Raw genomic sequence first — 20199 nt, 5'->3', positions numbered from 1 at the left:
GATATCTCCTTTCTCATTTCTTATTTTGTGTATTTGCATCTTCTCTCTTTTTTTCTTTGTTAGTCTCGCTAAAGGTTTGTCAATTTTGTTGATCTTCTCAAAAAACCAGCTTTTGTCTTGTTTATCTTTTCAAGTGCTTTCTTATTTTCTATTTCATTTAGTTCTGCTCTTATCTTTGTTATTTCTTTCCTTCTTCTTCCTGTTGGATTACTTTGCTGTTTTTTTTTCTAATTCCTTCAAATGTGCAGTTAGTTCTTCAATTTTTGCTCTTTCTTCTTTTTTGATATATGCATTTATGGCTATAAATTTCCCTCTCAGTACTGCTTTAGCTACATCCCATAAATTTTGGTATGTTGTGTTATAATTATCATTTGTTTCAAGGTAGTCATTGATTTCTTTTGAGATTTCTTCTTTGACCCACTCTTTTTCTAAGAGTGTGCTGTTTAATTTCCAAATCATGGTGTGAAATCTGGGCCTCTGGCCCTTGCAAATTTCCAGCTTCACTCCACTGTGGTCAGAGATATTATTTTTTATGATTTTGATCTTTCTGAATTCATTGAGCCTTTCTTTGTGGCCTAGCATATGGCCTATCTTGGAGAATGATCCATTTGCACTTGAGAAAAATGTATATCATGCTGTGTGTGGGTGTAATGATCTATATATGTCTATTAGATCCAGCTCCTCTAATACACTGTTCAAATATTTTGTTTCTTTAGTCATTCTCTTTTGAGATGTTCTGTCCAGAGTTGATAGTGGTGTATTAAAATCCCCCACTATAATTGTAGATGCATCTATTCTTTCACTCAGTTTTTCCAGCGCTTGCCTCACATATTTAGAGGCACCCTTGTTAAGAGCATAAATATTTATGATTGTTCGATCTTCTTGACAGATTGTCCCTTTCACTAATATGTAGTATCCTTCTTTGTCTCTCACAATTGTTTTGCATTTACAGTCTATTTTGTCTGATATTAATATAGCTTCTCCTGCCTTTTTTTGGTTATTGTTTGCTTGTATGATTGTTTTCCAACCATTCATTTTCAGCCTCCATGAGTCTCTGGGTCTAAGATGTGTCTCTCTTGTAGACAGCATATAGATGGGTCACATTTCCTTATCCAATGTCACAGTCTGAATCTTTTGATAGGTGAGTTTAATCCATTGACATTTAGTGTTATTACTTTCAGGGAATTATTTGTGTTAGCCATATTTTGATTGGAATTGTGCTTGCCATATTTTGTTTGTTTTTTTCCCTTCTCTTTTTTGTCTTTTTGTTGCTCTTACACTCTCCTCCAATTCTGCCTGTCCTGTTTTTTCCTTTCTTCCTGCAGAACTCCCTTTAGAATTTCTTGAAGGAGAGTTTTCTTGTTGGCATACTCTTTCAGTTTCTGTTTATCTGTGAATATTTTGAACTCTCCACCAGTTTTGAATGCTAGTTTAGCTGGGTAGAGTATTCTTGGTTGGAATTTTTTTTCTTTTAGTACCTTGACTATATCATACCACTGCCTTCTTGCCTCCATGGTTTCAGATGAGAAATCAGCACTTAATCTTATGGAGCTTCCCTTGTATGTGATGGTTTTCTTTTCTCTTGCTGCTTTTAGAATTTTCTCTTTGTCTTGAGCATTGGATAATTTGACAAGTATATGTCTTGGGGTGGGCCTGTTGGGGTTTATGACAATTGGGGTGCGCTGTGCATCTTGGATATGTACATCTGTCTCTTTCAGTAGATTTGGGAAGTTTTCAGCCATTATTTCCTGCAACACTCCTTCTGACCCCTTTCCCTTCTCTTCTCCTTCTGGGATGCCTATAATACATATGTTTGAGCGTTTTGCATTGTCATTCAGGTCCGTAAGTCCTAGCTGGATTTTTTCTATCTTTTTATCGACCAATTCTACTATCTGTTTGATTTCCGATGTACTGTCCTCCACATCACTAATTCTCTGCTCTGCCTCTTCTAGTCTGTTGGTATTTGCTGCAAGGGTATTTTTGATTTCTTGAACTGTGGTATTCATTCCCATCATATCTGTTATCTTTTTGCGTATGTCTGCAATTTCCCCTCCAAGTGTTGTCTTCATGTTGTTAACCTCTTCCTTTACTTCATTAAATTTGTCGGTGATAAATGTTCTGAAATCTTTAATTACTTGTGCGAAGTTCTGCTCCCCTTTCTGGTTTTTAATTTGTTCTTTGGATTCAGCCATGTTTTCCTGATTACTGGTTTATAGATTTTTGTTGCTGTCCAGTCATCATTTTATCTTGATGGGTTTAATCAGTTCCTTAGCTTCTTTGTCTAGTCTTGGGGATTAATTAGCTGTTGTTTTTGCATGAGTGTTATACCTTCTCTTTGTCGCTTTGTTCTTCTTATTCTAATTTCTTATTGCTCGTTGAGTTCACTTTAAAGGAAAGTATTAGGGCCAGGGAAAGGCAATTGTGTAAGCAAGGAAAAAGTGTAAAGTAGTATCGGTGATAAATGTTAACAGAGCAACAATATGAGATCTGGGAGGATGGATATTAGATTCATGTAAGTTGTGTAGAGTTATAGCAGTAGGTAGAGTACCTATAATGAGGTAGACGACTGAATATGGGAGGAATATGGTATGAATTAAAAAGCTAGTGTTTTCCTGATAGAGGGAAAGAGAAAAGAAAGGCAATAGTTTCAAGAGTGGATAAAAGTCAGAAAACAAAACAAAGGTATTAGCATTTAAGAGTTAGACACTTTGGGGATCAAAGAAAGGGAGGTGGGATATAGGAGAGACAGTAGATGATGGGGGATATCAAGATGTAGGGGAAAGGGGATAGTGTAGGTAGCCAAAATCAATTCACACAGAAATGAGGCAGTGGAGGATGAGGAAACCCAGCAAATGTGAGGTGTCCCCTGCAGTGCCTATTGTATAATTAAGATAAAATAAAATAAGAAGAAAATGAGGGACAAGAGAGAGAAGAAAAAAAAAGAGAGAAGAAAGGAAGAAAGAAAAAGGGGGTGGGTAAAGGGAGGGGAACAAGTAGGGAAAAGAAAAAAAAGATATAGAACAACCACAACAGCAACAACAACAACAACAACAACAACAAAAAAAACCCTAAATAACTGAAGAAAAAAAAAACAGAAAAAGACTTTGGGGGATACGCTGGGAGAAAAGACTAGGAGATAATGCAATGTTAGCAATCAGGACATTAAAAAAATAAAAAACAAAAGAAAATAAAAATATGTATTATATTTTGTTGCTCTGGTGATATCCATAGAAAATATCTAGAATAGGCAAAGGATTGGATTTAAAGGGAACGCAAAGGCTCTTCTCTTAATAAATAGATAAATATAGAAAGAAAATTTAACAAAATGTTAACAATGATCAACTTTGAAGGATGGTTTTTAAGCACATTTTTTATAGTTTTCTGTTTTAACTATTTTATGATAAACATGCATCCTAAAATTCAAAATACATGTTATAAAGTATTAATGAAATTTAAAATAAGGAGACACCATTTCTGCAGAACTTATTTTCATTCGTTTCCTCCTTCTGGAGTTGCCTGCTCTAATATTTTCCCTTTTTCTACTGGATTGTTGGCCATTTTCTAATTTATTTTTAGGCACTTTCTATATATTATGATTATTGCCTCTTCCCAGGTATACATGTAGTTCATATTGTCTTCCAGTTTGTCATTTTATTTTAATGTTACCATGTCATTAGCCATACAGAAGTTTTTACTTTGCATGAAGTAAAATCTGACAGTATTTTCCTATGTGTCTTATTGGTTCATATAAAATATTATATTGAAAAAACAATAATAATGTTCAGCATTCAAAGATTGGAAACAAAGACTGAACAGTTATCTTTATGGTATGATTATAGATGACATGTTCTTCCTTGTGCTTTACTCTATTTTCTAGTTTCTTCCCTGCAGTGTATATAAAATGACCTTCATAATGAGAAAAAATCTGTAAAAGTTATTTTAAAAATAAAAGACATATTTTTAAATGCTTAAAATGTAATGGTATGCAAAATGAAGCCACTGAGTGGACAGGAGGGGATAAGGGAGAAAGACTAATCTGTTTCTAAGGTTCTAGAAGCCTATAAGAGTGCTAGCACCCTTGACAAAAATAGGGAATGGAAGGAAACCAATCTGAGGAAAAATTGAAGAGTGTGCTGTGCACACATAAGTCATTTGGACATGTGGGACTGGAATTTCAAGGTTGGAGAAACAGATATGGAAAGTCATCTGAAAAGAAGTAACAGAAAAAGTAAATTATTCCACAAGGGGATATATTAAAAGAAGAAATCTGGAGCATAATCCTTAAGAAAGTTACAGTTAACAGACAGGAAGAGAACCTAGCAAAGGAGACAGAGCAGGAGAAATCGGAGTTGAGGAAGGAGAATCTGAGGGACAGAGACCTGATTTATATGCATCTTTTGGATGGTAGATAAGGCAGAGGGTCTCAGGGAGAGAGTAATATTTGCACACGCTCAGGAAGGCACACATGGTAAAGAAGGTGATTTTTATTTCTCTTCCACATTTATGAGTAGGAATAAATATACCAGAACATCCTTACCATCTTTCATTCTAAAAGTTCCCAACCTTGACTTTTTTCTCTCCCACTCCCCAACTCCAGTTCCTGCAACCAATATGTATGTTTCTTTCAAATCAGTGATTTAGCATGACAACTGTTGGAAAAGATTTTGAATATTTCTGCCTCATAAAATTATGAGTTGGCATAGTGTTATCTGCTGTAATTCATTCCAATAAGATGTGATGAATTCCCAAATAGGAATTTGATTATCTAGAAAGAACAATGACTTAAATGAAAAATTAAATAACTGAATCAATAATTTATTTCATTCTTAGAGATTATTATGTCCAATAGTTAGAGCTGCAATATAGATTAGAATTATATTACAATTATTTACAAGTGTTTGCTATTATACCATCTATATCTTATAATTGATTACATTAAACCTAACCTGGCCTTGCACTCTCTTTTAGAATTTGTAATTTCTTTCAATCTATTTTTCTATTTATTTTATAATTTTTCAATAAAATTCTTTTTAACAGCTAAAAAAATAGCTTTTGCTTATATGCTTTGGATAGATCATATGGTATGTGAATATATCTCAATAAAACTACTTAATAATAAACAAATAATTGTGCAAGAATAGTCAGAAGAAGCAACTATGTACAGCAGGAAAAATAGAGATTGAAAGGTGAGGAATTTTCTTGTTTGTCTTTTGTTTATTATTATTATTGAAATAATGAAAATACTTTAATCATGATTGAAGTGATGAACACACAACTATGTAATTATACCAAATACCATTGGCTGTACACTTTGGATAAATCATATGCTTTATTAATATGTATTAATAAAATTGATTCATTTAAAAAATAGAGTTGGTTAGGAGAAAAATATATGAAACGTATGACATGGACTATAGTTAGTAATAATATATTGGTGATCCTCTTGCATAGTTTGTAACAAATATATCATAACAATGCAAGGTGTTGTTGGAGGGGTGATGAATGGGATCCTTGTATGATTTTATGCATACTTATTTTGTAAGTTCACAACTTTTACTATTTACATTTAATGTTTATGCATGTTCATGTATGAATGATATACTTCAATAAAAAATAAATTTAAAAACAAAAACAAAAAAAAACGGGTAACAGTACCATTTGGAGATAGAGATTAAGAGAGACTGATAGGTAGGTAGTACTGGGGCCAATGAAGTTTCGTGTTTAGAGAGGAGCAGGAGCACACTTGTACTTGTCTTCTGGAACTTGTAGAAGGAGCAAGAATTTTCAGCTAGCAGTACAACAGTGGTCAAGAATGTGGACTCTAGATCCAGACTGTAGGCAACTTATTAACTGTGTTACCTTGGGCAAGTGTCTCTGTGCCTCAATTTCCACATTTGCAAAGTGGGGATAATAATAGTACCCACCCCACAGGGTTATCATAATGACTAAATGGGACAAGATTCAAAAGTGTTTGGAACAACACCTGACATGCAGGAAGCACCATGTATGTGTTTGCTATTATTTTCCTTGAAATTCAAGGACATCAGCTTTGTTTTTTCCTCTGAGATTTTGGGAGAAACTGAATGGGGAAGAAAGGAATTTTCAGTTACTTGGGCATGATTTGTAGAGTAAAGGACTGATGATAAGGAGAAATAAAGTCAAATACAGACCAAGTTGCTTATTACTTAGAAGGGTATAGAAGACAAGACAATCTATTGAAGACCCATGTCAAAATAAAGATATCTGAAAGTCCTTTTGCAGGTCTTTAGTTGGAGAGAAGAGAATAACTTCCCTCTTACCTAGAACACTCCTCACCATGAACACCAGGCACTGCTCAGCAGCTCTGACCTACTTTCTAAGGCCAAGCTCCATGTCAAGGGCTAGACCTGAGTTACCAGTAACTCCTGAGTTCAACTCTAGATGCTGATCTCAGTCAAGGAAGCTTTCCTCCTGTCAACTCAGAGGTCTGAATGTTTCATCTTTGTTTTGTTGTTGTGGTTGTTGCTGCCCCAGTGAAGTTGAAAGGGGTAGACAAGAGCTTTAGGTAATTTTTTTTTTTTTTTTTTTTTTAGGAATTTAGCATAGGGCCAAGCTTTCTGAAGGAGAAAGAGATGGAGTCAAAAGATTTGGAAAAGTTTAACAAAAAGAGCTATAGAAGGAAGAATATAGACCCAGAACTTACACAAATTTCAACATTTCTCAAATGAGATTTAACAAAGAACATTTTTTTACAATTTAACATATATCTGCAAAAAAAGATGACTTGACAGCAAACCACTGTCTGATTAGATATAACGATTTGGTTTTCCTCGGAAATAGAGCAAAAGAGTTGAGAGTAAATCCCAGTGATACCTCTTAGGGTAAGTTAAATTCAAAGCAAAAAGCATCAGTGGTAATACCTGGAGCAACAGCCTCCTTAGAACAGGAGGGCCCATGCATCTTTCTCTAAATCCAAAATGAAAAACAAATACTGAAAATCCATCACTGCACAGAAATTTGATTTCTTAAATTGCTCTTGCTCTTGGAAACAAGTTACGAGAACAGTTTATTCACCACAGCAGCCCTTATAAATTTAAGGCACCAAATGTGTAATTGGAAGTTTGTTATCATTTGGAAAGATCTTTCCTTTTAGAAGCACAAACATTCCACCAGCAATAAGTTGGTGTCGAGCAAACAGCCAAGCCAAATAGTGGTTGCTTACTGTTTGGCATGCAGGTGGTTGAAGCCATCAAACCATGTTTCAGAGAAGTCCAAGCCCTCTGAGGAATGCCTGGGAGGAGGAAGGAGAGCTGGACAGTTGGAACGGAGAGTGTTTGGGCCAAACCGAACTGTGGAAAGTATATGAGTTGGCTTGGGGGACAGAATTTTCACAACTTTTGAATCTAAAGAAACACAAATGTTTCTTAAGCAGACATTGATGTAAGAGGTAATTTATAAAACAATAATGGCTAATATTTATTAAATACTTGGTATGCCCCAGATAACATATTATACACCTTAAATAGGCTGTCATATTTAATTTTCAAAACAATTCAATCTTATTGATGAAAAATTTGATTCTCAGTGAAACAGAGTAGCATGTCCATATCATTTACCTGGTGACAGAGCGAATAATTAAAACCACATCTGTGTAACTCCAATACCACACATTTTAAAACTATTGCTTCTTCCCCACCACACACTAAACTGAAATGGAACGGTTTTGTTGTTTCCATTTTTTCTTGTTTACTTTCATTTGTTTTTGAAATGTAGCTAAAGCTGCTTCTTTGTCCTTCTTTCTTTTACAAGTGAGAAGATTAAGAGGATTCCATCAGAAAAGCTAGGGCAAGCTCCCCTGACTGAGGAAGAGACAACCTGCCTGAATTTTTTCACTTCTTTTGAGTTGTTCTTATGCTGTTATTTTTTCTGACAGTCAATATTTTAAGCAAAGATTCCATAAATGGATTTCAGGATCTGTAGTTTCAGTGAACACTCCTAAGGCAAGCAAAGGAAGGGGCTGGAAGTAAAGCAGACATGCAGTTATTACTGTGGTAAGAACTGTTAGGACCATTCTCTAATGCTCAATGAATCTCCATGTCATGGGAAGCCTACTGCCTTCCACTCCCGTATCACAGGTCTCCCGTGATTGCTCAAGGTTTGCTGCAAGAGCTGCAGAGAAAAGTGGTCTTTTCTCCCTCTTTCTATGCTTCTTCAATTCCAAGAGGAGATTCATTGACAAAGTATACATGTATGTGTTTGTGTGTTTGTGTACATGTGAGTAAACACATATCAGATATACATATGTGCATACATATATATATATATATACACTCACATATCTCCCATGATGCATGCTGCTTCCTCTCCTGTTCATGGGCCTTTCCTAGAACTGGCTGAGTAAGAGAACTGTAAACTAAGCCTAAGGAGGAAAAGATGAAGGTACTGCCAATAACAGTACCAGCAACAACTGTGATGATAGTAACTAACAAGCACTAGCTCATGAAATGCTTGGGAGCATGCAATCCCTTGTGCATGGTGGCTCAGTCCCATTGCTGCCTGACTCTAATGCCTGTATTCTTCTTTTTTTTTTTTTAAGAGAATTTGTAAGTTTACAGAAAAATCATGTAGCAAATACAAAATTCCTATATACCTGCCCCCATAATCAACATTTTGCATTAGCATGGTACCTTTTTACAACCGATGAAAGAATATTATCATTGTCCATAGTTTGCATTAGGGCTCACTTCTGTGGTATACAGTGCCAGGGTTGTTTTTTTTTCATTTTTATTCCAGTAACATATAGACCAACTAAAATTTCCCCTTTCCACCACATTCAGATATATAATTCAGTGGTGTTAATAACATTCGCAATGTAGTGCCACCACCATTACTAGCCATTACTGACACTTCCACCACCCCAGGCAGAAATTCTGTACCCGTTAAGCATTAAACCCCAACTCAGAGGCTGCACTCCTCACCAGTACTTCATCCTAATCTTTAAATATTGCCTGTAAAGGAGGAAATCAATGTAATATCATATGCAGAGAGAATTCCTGCATTCATGAGAGTGGAAGGATTGATTCTCCATGCTTCTCTGATGCCTCTGTGACCCAGAGACTAAACTCTTACGGTGCAGCCCTCTCCGCATGAGGCTCTCCATCAGGCTTCCACTAACTAATGCTTCTCTTTGTCCCATCAGACTAAGGGTGGAAATTCTCCCACCTGCCATGATCCCCTGTGCTTTCCCTGAATGCTGCCCAGGCTCATTCCTTTATTAAACTCTCCTCACATTACCCATTTTAAAGGTGCCATCCACTTCTTGCCAACACCCTGATGGCTTCACTCTTATAATATCACATTAAAGAAAGAGAAACTACACTTCATCTATATTCTAACAGTCGGGAAATTTTATACCTGGAAAGTACTATAAAGACCCTCCACCTCTCCTTGAATCCCTGCTTTAATGCCCCACCTTTTCTCCCTCAGATTCCATACACTCAACACTTGCCACTCACATCTTTATTTTCTTCTCTTACCTCCATAAGATGTATTCCCTACCCCTTCTCCACCATCCTCACCACTACGTACCATCTTCCCCATTACTCCTAGGACTACGTATGGAACCATTCACATTAACTTATTCCTTTCACATCTGTCAGCCTCAGGTGCTGCCTCAGAGGGAATTTTCTTCTGCCAGCACCTTCAAAGGAATTCATTATTCTCCCTATCATTCACAATGTCTCCATCATTAAAAGCCCACCTGATGTTCTATTTCATCCATGAACATTAAGATTTTTTCTGTAGCACATTTAATTCTTTCACACTACTAACCTCAATGCCACCAAATGGCCTCCTCCAACTCTGCATGCATGTTCCAAATTTGTACACTTGAATGAGTCTTAAATACATATCCAAGAGTCCATTTGCTTAAATGCCCATATATAGTTACCACTTCTTGGGAAAGCCATGTCTTGTTTATATGGTACATTGTCACTGACAATGGGTACTCAGGATCTGTTTCTGGGACTACCAGTCAGGGGAGAGGGAAATACATAGTTCTGGTTTCTTGTCTATTTTTCTCCCTCTCGCTAAAATTTAATCTCTAAAATTTGTCTCACTAGGTTTAATTTTCAACACATAGGTCATTCAAATTCTCACTCTGCATTTGAATTCAGCTTGGAATGTGTAATAACAGGAAAGAGAAATATACAGACTCTCTGTGCTCGGCATGGCAATGTGTCATGTGGCTTGGGAAGGTATGTCTGGGAATATCATATGGCTGTTACTCAACGTGGATACAGAAAATCTTTGTATGGCATCCTTCACTGTCCAGACCCAAATAACAGACATTCAGTTGAATTGGCTCACACTCACTATGCAAAGTTTCAATCTAGTTCATGAAATATTTTTCAACTGCAAAATATTCATTTTTTTTTCCAAAAGAAAAATTCAATCACTCCTTTATCCTAAGACCTAACTCAAGATCATCTTTTGCTTCATAGAACCCAAGTTTACACTATGATTATAATACTCAACTCTCTTAGTTCTTACAGCATGCTGAGTGCTTGGACAGCTCTCTTTTAATTATATTCTCTTGCTATAGCTAGCTACCATAAATCAAATATTTATAATGCTACCATCCTATGAAGAATGTATTATGATTATGCCCACTTTATAGATGTCAGAAACAAGGCTAAGAGTATTGAAGAAATTTGCTCAAAGACTCAAAGTAAATATATGGAGATCTCAGACTCAAACCCAGGGCTGCCTAATTCCACATACCAAATTCTTTACCACCACACTATACTAACATGTTAGAGTAGACCAATGTTGAGTTTTATCTGTGAAATGAGAAACCAAGACAATTTATTCCAAAAGTGTTCTTAAGGCTCTGATTTTTCTAAGAAAGTATCCAAGAAAGTAATATCAAACAGAAATTAGATGGATTCATGAGCCAAGGACAGTACTTGTACCATTTGAAGATAAGGATAAGCAGAAAATTTTGGAATAATTTGTGGTCCCAATAGCCAAAAATGGCAAACCTCCCCCGACTGCTTCATACCAGAGGGAATGTGGAGCTGACCTGCTGCCTGGATCATGCACCCCAAAAGATTTTCAATGCTGAGGATATTCCATGATGAATCCAATTTCCAATAATTTCATATTTTTAAACAGGCCTATGATTTTTTTTTCAAGGTTTTCTGAAGAGTTCTGTCCATTTAAAATGATTTTGGGTTTTAAGATGCTATTAAGATGTTATTAAAACCTGTGATACCAGTCATTTGGAAAATGGCAAGAGCTGGGAAGCTAAAAATGAGAAAAGGCTGACTCTGGATCACTGATCAGTCCTCGTAGGTTTTCTCTTCAAAGGATGCAGTCACAGCCTTGAAGAAAAGAACCCAAACACACTACCCACAACAGAATTTAACTTGCTCTAAAATTTGGCTTCCTAAATATGGGAACATAGGGGCCAGATCCCATCCTACTTCATACCACCCCAAAAAAGGTATTTGTGTCCAACAATTTTGCAACTTGTGAGGTTTGTTTCTTTCCTTAAAGATGTGAGAAAAATAAATTGGGAGGCTCTGTGGTTAACCCCCTGGCACTTCCTGTTTTGTATGAATTTCTCTAAAAATCAATCAAAGCCAATTCACCATATGCTTTATCATGGTGACTTGGGGGAACAGTCAAAACAACTATCAGGTGATTGTACTGCTTTATGTCTATAAATTAGCTATTTTAACTGACACTGAATAAATAGTTTAACCATGATGAATACTTGGGACCACCCAGCCACAGTCCCTGTCTTCCTGATAGTGTATGTAATCACATGCATCAGTTGTATACAAATGATGATTGTCCTTCAGAACTAAAAAGACCCAGCCCATGGTGCTCTTTGCATGGAAGTGAGGCTGGATGCTGCTAAGCAGTGAAGGGGTGACTATCCTGGACTGATGTGGCCAGACCAGGACCCTTCAGGGGACCTGTCTGCTTACCATGTTGTTTTGTAGTGGCTTTTATCCCTTCATATGCCACAGTTCAGTCTTGAGGTCAATAACTAAGATTTAGTTTTGGATAGCCAGTCTACATATATAGTCATGATGCTTTATGCCCTTACAGTATCCTCAAACACTTTGTATCTTTAAACTTCAAAATATCTTAAAGCTTCTTTCAAGAAAAAAAGGCCCAAACTTAGACTTTGACTAAAATGGGCCCAGCTATTGCTGATTAAAACAGAATCAGGGACGAATCAAATAATCTTATATATGCTAAAAATAAGAAAGGCACACAATTCAAATCTGGCTCAAATGCTACCTTATCAGGATGTTCCACATAAAATTAGCAAACACCAAATCACACCCCATGTTTGGAGAAGTAATAACTACCCAGTGAGCACAAAATTGGTGGGTTACTTAAGTGTAAACTGTTTTTCCAAATGAAGCAGAGTTACTCTGCTGGGCCTTTTTTGTGGAATCCTTTAGAGTCAGAAAGATTGGCCTGCTGCTGAAGCCATTTCCTGTAATACCCCACATTCTTGTGGATCTGCAAAGCAAACTGCCAGTGTTGAAGCAAACCTACACATGTCCCTTAAAGAGCGTGTCTAAGCCAGCACCTGTTATCTTATTCAACCTCAAGACACTCCCATGAGGCAAGTATTTCAATTCCTTTTTAATGGTGCAGAAACTGGCTCATAAAAGTGAACTAGCCCCAAGTCACATCAGTAGTAAGGAAAAGAGGCTCTGTATACTGAGGCAGTCTCATATTCTTTAAAGACAAAATGCTTATACCAGCCTCAAAGACCAACCCTGCTCAAAATGGATAAGCAGGAGGGATTTGTCCATGCCCACCCCGGGGCTCACCTCTGGCCCTGTTCTCTCACAGCCCTCCAGTTCTCCAACTTGCAAATCCATCCTGAAATGTGCCATCTTTCAGCCATCCAAGCCAGGTTCTTTTAGACTTCCCAGTTATAACCAGCTAATTGGTAAAGACATCCACATTGTTGTGATGGAGAAGAACAGGGGAGATGACAGCCCTCCCCCCAAAATTTGGGACCTTCACACTCCTCCCAGAACTTCCCAGGAGAATACAACTCTGTGGTCTCTTACTCTAATACTGGAGTGTCACGTCTTGTGGAGAGGAAGGCAATGTAATGGCAAGCTGATGATCCTGATAATATTTCAGACAGTGTGGCTGTATAGTGTTCATGAACATATCCTTTGGGACTGACTACCTCCTTTGAGAGAACTTGGTTGCTGTGCATTTTTATGATCATCGCTAGTGAGTCACGATTTAATAATAAATAACAAGGCAACCTCATCAGCATTTAAAGTTTGGAAGGAAACCGGGGTCTATGGAGAAAGAACTTTAGAAGGATGCCTTTTTAGAACAGCCACCTTGTGCTGGCTGCTATCAGCAGGGACAGCTATTGGCAGGACATCTAAGCAGCTGGGACACAGTAATCTAGGGATCTAGTTTCCTGCCTCTGAGAGGAAGGAGGTGATCAGAACATTTGTCAAGAAACAAAATAAATAGCTAGAAGAGAATCCTGATGTTTTGATGGATTCCACCAGCATTCCATTTGTGAAACTATGAAGAAAGTATCTAACAAAGAACCTGGTCCCTCAAAAAATGGAAGTTGCCTTTCTTTCTAATACATGGATGAAATAATGGAAAATTGTCATGTGGTGATTTATACATGGGATCACTTAGTAAATTTTTGCTGAATAGCATCCAGTATGTGAATACCCAGACAGAAATAAGTCCTTGATAAATATTGGAGAACCAAGGAAATAAAAGCAATTATACAAAATGTAGCCCCTTCCTCTAGTCACTGTCATATCACAGTGTGTGTTTTTATCATATTTAACACAATCTAAAATTAACTATTTTATTCACTGCTGTATCCCCAGAATCTAGAACAATGCCTGATGTGTGTTAGATGGATGAATAGAGATAGATAGGTAGTTAGGTAGGTAGGTAGATAGATAGGTAGATATGATAAATCAATAAAAGTAAGCCATTAAGAAGGTCCTGTGGGGGGAATTTTTTAATTTTAAAAAAGATCCCATAGTACAACAGGCAGGCTCAGAATAAGAACTGAAAGGGCTTCTTTTGGCATCCAGTGAAGTCACATCTGGCTTTATAACCTTGGATAGGTCATTTGATGTCTCTCTGATTCATTTCTTCATTTATAAAGTGATAATAATCCCTATCTAACAAGGCTGTCATAAAGATTAAATAGGCTCAATCCCATGAAAACAATGTATAAACCATAGGCTCTATGCAAATATTAAGACTGCTATGATGATGAAAATAAACACAATGAGATCATAAGAGCATCATGTACTTAAGACTCAGTTTAGCATGGCTTAAAACACTGGGAAGTGGACTGTTACTCTCAGCTTCACTAAACTTGTTCCTTCCTGATATCAGAAGTTTTACCTATTCTTCCCCTTGTCTACCTGAGTTACATGAAAACATAGTAATCTTATTCTCTGCCTAATCCCTTCTCATTCTTAATATTCAACTCAGATTTTGCTCCTCCCAGAGTCGTTCCTGAGGTTCCCCCTGTACCCTCACAAACCCACACCCTGACTAAATTAGGTGTTTCTATAATCAGATAACGATCTATGGATATTCCTCTGCTTAATCATCAGCGCTAAACTATAAGCTCCTTAAGAATTGTGTTTTTCCTCTGCTTACCATTTGTCCTTAGCACAGTGTCTATACAAAGAAAGAATTCAGTATATATGGAATGAATTAATGAATGAGTGAGACTTGGAAAAGCTCAAGCTTTCATTGGTCACTATTGCAAAAAATTCCCTTACTAAGGCAAGTTAATAGTTAATCTTCTAAATGTATTCTAAAGGCTGACTCACAGACCTTCAGGAATGTGTGTCCTTGAAGGGGTTAGAAAAATGTCAAACTGGGCATGACTGTTTATCTATTAAATGATATTTTCCTCTTTTTATTTTCCTAATATGTCTCCTCTAGCCATAAACAGGGTCTCTCTTCTTACCATGGCATGAATACAGCATAAACCACAAACTCCACACATTCCTATTACTGAGGCAACTGTACATGTTTTCCAAAAATAAAAAAGAACTTAGATGCAAGACGTAGAAGTCATCAAAAATTTTTTTAAGATCCTAAAGATCCCTAGAGAAATTAACATTTGTGAAATCACTTTGAACTCTGGCATTCGATGTTCCATGCAATTCAAAGTTCCATTCCCATAAAATCAGAAATACCTTTCTGGGCTCATTTCATATCAGAATGCAATAAGGTTCATAAATGTCTCTGTGAAGTTTGACTGTAATAAAATTCAGCTATAAAACATTTAATATGTGACAGGTTTCTCTACCATTTGAAAGACTGACTCTGCTTAACAGGGCTTCCTTTAGGGCATACTTCCTCAGCAACAAGAAGAAACATAAATGGAGCAAAAAAATCTAAAAATACCTGCAATATTACCATCAAAGGATTTTTACCCTTATTACAGATCAGGCTAAGGCAAACTGACATTCATGATCACTCCACCCAAAGTGTATTCATAGAAAGCTCTAGTAACCTTGTCCCCAAAGAGTAATTAAAATCCACTTCTTCTTTGGATATGTCATTCAGCACATGATACATATTCTCCAGCAGTTTCAACAGCAGCATCTCCTACAAAACAAGGTTTTTTAGTGTGGAGTCAGAGAGCCAGGTTTTTCCACCTGTCCAAAGTTGTTTGTACACCTTTTCAAGTTACTGCCAAACCATGGGACCCTGGATGAAGCAATTATAGTCACAAAGTTCAGTGTGTAATTTCAATTTGCAATTTCGGCCTGCAGGCTCAGTGTGTTCCTTTTCCTAGAAATGACCACATCAGTCACCTGGGGGATACCCTCTCTTTTCATGGTTTTTGAAGGCTAATAGAACTGCATCTGCAAGGATTCAACAGAAAACTAGAATCACACCCAAAGCTCATGCCCTCACCTCATTCAGGTTTCTACCAAAATGCCATCTCCACAAACAGCCTTTACCTACCCACCCTGATTAAAATAGCTCTCCAGTTGCTCTATCTCTTTATTTTAATTTCTATGGTTTTTATAATCCCTGGCATATTTATTTGATTGTTGTTTGTCTGCCACGCTAGAATGTAAGCCTCATGGGAGCAGGGACTTTGTCTGTTTTGCTCACTCATAGCTGAAATAATTTCTAATACCTGGTTGGTGCTCAAGAAATATCCGTTGACTAGCCTGACTGGATGGAGAGAGGGATGCGTGGATGGATGACAGAGACAGGAAGTTATGGAAAATGGTACAGAGAAGACTAGGGAAATGCATAATTGTAGGCAGCCCGTTTCCAAACACAGCTGCCCTTATATGGTTCTCTTTTTCTTTTCAGGCTATCCCTTCTGCCTGTGATGTTCCAACTCCCTGCAAAAGTACCTGTCCTTAAGCACTTAGTTCCAGGAGGACCAACAATTTGGAGCTGCCACAGCCCTTACCAGGCAGAATCAATCATGCCCACTTCTATGTTTCAATTGCATTTTAAATTTATCTCCATCAAATCCTTTAAACTAGATTTTTCTTTAATTTTTCTACATTTCCTTTCCATATAAAACAGTGTTTCCTAAATCCAGGGCCTATCGCATAGCAAGTCACACGCATACACTGATTGAACACTGACTACAGCATAAAGCACTAAGGCTACATCAGTGAGCAAAATAGAGATCCCTAACCTGATGGAAATTATATTCTAAAAACATTTAATAGATGTTTGTTTAGAAATGGATTCTCCCTAATATTATCTGACCCAGGCTTTTCATCCATAAACCTAAATCCTGTGGAACTCCTCAGCATGGCCTTCTACATGGGATCCCCTTACAGGGCCAGGAGCTGATTGAGTGGACAAGGAAAAAGACGACAAGTCCTCGCTTTAGGGGTTTCTGTTAATAAGTGCCATTCTGGGGTAAGATTGCATAACCCAGTGTTTGGTCAAGGATAAAGAAAGTAAAGGAAGTAGGGAAATCAAAGATTCCCTTAGGAATAGGATGAGGTCAGCAGCAAAAGAACACCGAGGACAGCAAGACTACAATAGAAAGGGGAGGCAGTGGCCTCCTGCTGTTCACGCTAGAGCGGTCCCTGCCCTCCTGGGAACCAAACATCAGGGCCCTTCCCGCAGCAGCCTAAGGATCTGTACACCATGTGTCTGAGACACGTGGAAAATCACTACCAAGTCATGGCAACTAGTATTTAAAACCATGATCAGCACATTCGTGGTTTGGTACAAAACTTTTCTTCTTCCCCATGTCTTTAGACTTCAAGTTTTACTACCCTTTATCCACATCACAACTGCCTGATACTGATCTTTGACACTTGAAGGTAAAAACAGCAATTACAATCTATATGTCAGATTCACCTATATTATAAGAGGTCCACATCACTTCTCCACTGTACAGTCTAAGAGACTGGTCCTAAATTACCAAGTTGCAAGTCTGTGTCACCATTAAAACAAACTTCAGTTGGATGTTCTGCAACAGGCAAGTTAAAATAACCAAAATCAACCCACAGTCTCCCAGGACATATGCGACTACCCTTCCCCATCTGTCTTGTTTGTCTCAGGAATATAACAGAGAAGAAAGGCAACAGCAAGTGTGGATAGGAAGCAGATGTTACTTAGGACTTAGAGAAATGGAAAGGGTTTTCATCATAGCCATGTAAACAACTTGAAATTAAATATTAGGTACCCCCTTTCTAAAAACTCCTTTGGTCACTGCATCCCCAGGCTCCAATCTGCCACCTGACAGCTTAATTAGTTCGTTTTGTCAGACTCCTCTCTCATTCCTTATTCTCGAGATCCCTTCTGCTTACACTCTCCTAAATTAGATTGCCTTCTGTTCACAGGGCAGAGCAGCCTGCTGTCCACTGCCTCTTCAGGCTGGGCTCTACCTCTGCACATTCAAAGATGCATTCATTGCCTTGCTAAACAAAAAGCCCTCTACTCTGCAGCTCACCCCTGAGCAACATTGAAGGCTGGCCAGACGCTTTTCAATTTCTGCCTTTCTTCTGTGCACACCTCCCACTCTGTCATTTCCCTCCTCCTGAGCTCTGTAAGTGGAAGAGTTCACTATAGATGTTTACTTTTCCATTGCTCTGAATTATCTACCCCTCCCACACACAGATCTTGAAAGGAAGCAGTGGATAGTCAGGGGTATAAAATCCACATGGAAAAGTGAGCAATTCTTAAGTGCACAGCTCTATTAATTTTCTTTTTTTAAGATTTATTTGCATTTATTTCTCTCCCCTTTCCACCCCCCACCCCCGCCCCAGTTGTCTGTTCTCTGTCCACTCACTGTGTGTTCTTCTGTGTCCTCTTCTATTCTTGTCAGTGGCACTGGGAATCTGTGTCTCATTTTGTTGCATCATCTTGCTGCGTCAGCTCTCCGTGTGTGTGGCGCCACTCCTGGGCAGGCTGCACTTTTTTCACACTGGGCAGCTCTCCTTACAGGGTGCACTCCTTGTGCGTGGGGCTCCCCTGTGTGGCAGGGCATTCCTTGCGTGCATCAGCACTGCGCGTGGGCCAGCTCCACACGGGTCAAGGAGGCCCTGGGTTTGAACCGCAGACCTCCCATGAAGTAGGCAGACACCCCATTCGTTGAGCCAAGTCCACTTCCCTCTATTAATTTTTATAAACTGAACGCACCCAGGTAACCAGCATCCAGAACAAGAAACAGAACATTAAAAGCACTCCAGAAGCCTCTTTGTTCCTTCCACTAATCGGTGTGATATTTTCAAATGACAAAGGATTTGTATATGCTATCCAACCAAGAACTTTGCAATGAATAAGTTGGTCTTATTACTGTGCTGCATTTAATCAGAAGTCTGTGCACAAGCACAATGACATATCATTTTGCTCACCTGCCACTGAAAATGTGGAGATTGTGTTTAAGTTGTGGTTTAGATCTTTAAGAGGAGAGAAACATCTCAGATCCTGTGCCTGGTATTTCTCAGAGTCTGTTAGTTTTTCCTAGGAGGGTTTCTCTCCTAGACACCAAGAACCCTATTTTCTTTGGGTACCACAGATATTATCTATTCCAATAGTGACTACAGCTCTGCTACCAGAGCTCACAATTAAGCGCATGTGGAATTTATTTCTGCCAGAACCAGTAGAACTTTTTTTTATAAAGATGAAGACACTGAAGAAAGAGGGGTTCTTTGGTGTGAACAATTTGAAGGCCAAGGACACTCAAATGTATCCAATATGTTATGAATCTAATCTATCCTACTTGGCCTCCACAATAATGGCCAGCTCTTTTCATCCCTGACTCTTGCTTGTCCTATCAGTAAAGTGCCAATATTCTCTAAATCTCACATCAGAACAGGTCATCTGTTAAGCAGAAGTACACAGAACAGAGGCAAGAATTTTAAAATCAGAACTGTCTCATTAAATATAGGAGTATGGGCACCATACCAATAGAGGATGCCCAATCTTATAACAGGTTTCTTCTAGGGAACATGGGAAACAAATGATTGCTTTACCCAGCATCTACTTTGACACCCATTAAAAAAGCAAGGCAGTGCTCATTTCGGCAGCAATACACTAAAATTGGAACGATACAGAGCAGATTACCATGGCCCCTGCACAAGGATGACACAGATTTGTGAAGCATTCTGTATTTTTCTGGAAACATTAAAAAAAAAAATGCACTAGTTTCCCAGTATTCTAACAGGTCTAGACTAAATAAATAATAGAATCTAGGGCTAAAAGGGACCCTAAGTCATCTCATTCATACTTCCAACTTATGCTTGTTTCTTCCATGAAACATCCCTTCGGAGTGGGCACCCAGCTTCTCCTTGAACATCTTCACAGGAAATTAATGTATGTTCATTTGTCTTCAAACAGCCCCAGACATCCCCTGAGGACATTTCATAGCTGACATTCAGATATCTGCAATGTCTTATACCTTGGAGATATTGTGGTGGTTTCAGACTACTGTGATATAACAAATACTGCAGCAAAACATCACAGATTTTTTGGTTTCCCAGTGCACATAAATGATATGTTTATACTGTAACTATTATAGTATAAATAGTGCAGTATAGTATCTAATAATATAGTATCTGTTAAATGTGCAATAGCATTATGTATTAAAAAATGTATATACATTAATTAAAAACACTTTATTGCTAAAAATACTGGTCATCATCTGAGCCTTCATCAAGTTGTAATCTT

The 20199-nt window shown here is 37.9% G+C and overlaps 1 non-coding gene across 1 annotated transcript; it reads left to right on the top strand.

The window, feature by feature from the left end:
* Positions 1-19544: 19544 nt before the first annotated feature.
* Positions 19545-19647, top strand: LOC111766220 (U6 spliceosomal RNA). The gene has a single exon (XR_002798317.1). It is a non-coding gene; the product is annotated as a U6 spliceosomal RNA (small nuclear RNA).
* The last annotated feature ends 552 nt before the right edge of the window (positions 19648-20199 follow it).

This window comes from Dasypus novemcinctus, chromosome 3 (assembly GCF_030445035.2).
Source record: "Dasypus novemcinctus isolate mDasNov1 chromosome 3, mDasNov1.1.hap2, whole genome shotgun sequence".
Taxonomy (NCBI): Eukaryota; Metazoa; Chordata; class Mammalia; order Cingulata; family Dasypodidae; genus Dasypus; species Dasypus novemcinctus.
This window is presented reverse-complemented; position numbering and strand designations above follow the sequence as displayed.